The sequence below is a fragment of the Poecilia reticulata genome, linkage group LG15 (genome assembly GCF_000633615.1).
Source record: "Poecilia reticulata strain Guanapo linkage group LG15, Guppy_female_1.0+MT, whole genome shotgun sequence".
Taxonomy (NCBI): Eukaryota; Metazoa; Chordata; class Actinopteri; order Cyprinodontiformes; family Poeciliidae; genus Poecilia; species Poecilia reticulata.
The window spans coordinates 20,067,443-20,069,379 of record NC_024345.1 but is presented as its reverse complement, the minus strand read 5'-3'; positions in this window follow the sequence as shown (position 1 = coordinate 20,069,379).

Below are 1,937 nucleotides of genomic sequence, written 5' to 3'. Positions count from 1 at the left end.
TGGTGTGGGCTCAGCTATCATCGACCTACAAACACATTCCAGTCTTTTATCCTCTCCACAGGTGGGTTCACTGTCATTCGGATTTCGAGACGCATGACCAAAACAGCTATGATGTTGGTCAGTGAGGTAATCACCTCACAGGTTTCAAACACCCAAATTAACAACAGAATGGATCAATGCCACACATGTGACTTTAACTACTCTCAGGATGTCCCTAATCAGTTCTTAGGCCTTAAAGTCATCATAATCCTTAATCTCCAAGACAGTCAGATTCTGAAAAAAGACATTTGGAAGAGAAGTGAATAGACTTTAATGCCAAGAAGGACAACCAGATGAAATTACATAGGGCCATGTGTGAGTTAAAGGTTTATTGATTTGCCTGTGACTTTGCCTGAGGGGGTTAAAGGTGACTGACCTCATGAAAGGAGTCATCTGGAGGTCTTGTGCTGATTATACGTAGATAAAAAGAGGTAGCCTCGGGGTCTTTTGCATGAAATTACGTTTTCAAATGGTCAGAGTTCCTTTTGAAGGTTTTTCTTTATTACATTGCAACTACAAACTTCTTTGTACTGTATTGGGATTTTATGTGATACACCAAATTTATGTGATAATTTGGTGTATCACAAATTATCACATAATTTGTGATACACAAATTATCACATAATTTGTGATACACCAACACAAATTAGGAAGCTGTGCACACAGTTGTGCACAACTTCCAAAATGTCTTACAAATAAAGCCTGAACATTTTCCTGACTTTGCTGTACGGACTGTCCATGATGATATTGATGGACTTACTGTCACAATTTCACATTTTGTTTTGCTTTAGTGATCGCCCCAAAGACTCAGAGGTTTGTTTGAGAACAGATATCATGGAGACCAAGGAACTCTATGTAACTCTGAATGAGCTACATAGTGCCACAGATAAGGTGGGAGAAGGTCAGAAGTATTAATTGTTCGTTAAAACACATCGGAGTTGTAAAAAAAAAAAGAGCAAGAAGAAGCATATTTATTGAAATAACCTTTTGATCATTCGTTAACTAGCCCAGACCCAGATCTAATTTAGAATCTCTGGAAATAATTGAAAATTTGTGTTTCCACAGACCGAGTTTAAGCTTTTTTGGACAGAAAATTAACAAAAAGTTCAGTTTTTAGACGCAGTGAAATGTTTTTCTTTAAAATATATTAAAATAGAAATTTCTATTTATTAAAATAGAAATTCACTTTTAATAGTGAATTTTAATTCACTATTAAAATTCACTATTTTAATAGTAAATTTCTATTAAAATAGAAATTCACTTCTTAATATACAGAAATATGTGCATTAGGAAATGTACATATTTCTGCACTATTTTGTGTTGGTTCACAACACAAAAATCCCAGTAACTGCTGTTTTAGTGCAAAATAACAAAATAGGATTTCAGCTGGTATGAATAGGTTTACAGGGTACAGTTGCTACATTAACAGATTACTTGGCTTGAAATGGCAGCATGTGTTCATGATTCATTGTTGTCTGCTATTGAGGAAATGCTTTGACTCAGTGTTGTTATAGCTAAAGGGGAACATTTATCATGCAGCACACAGATATTTGACTATCTTTTACTTCTATTTTTATTCACGGGATTTGACCACGACGTATATTCAGGAGATATGCACCAAAACGAGCCACTCCGTCCAGGCATTAACTATGTAGAGTTTAGCTCCGGGGATCTCTGTTATTTTTGACACTAATATATTGAAGATATGACAGTGAGGAACATGTGTTGGCTTGGTAACCAATCTAGTATCCAGTGGCAACAGAGGTCTATTGAATGCTGGGTGGCTCTGTGCTTCTGTTCCAACCGGTCTCCTGTGTCATCAAGTCATAGAGGCACATTTACGAAGCAGATCTTAAAAATGGTGGGGGTGTTAGGTGTGTGTGAGGCAAACCTGAACT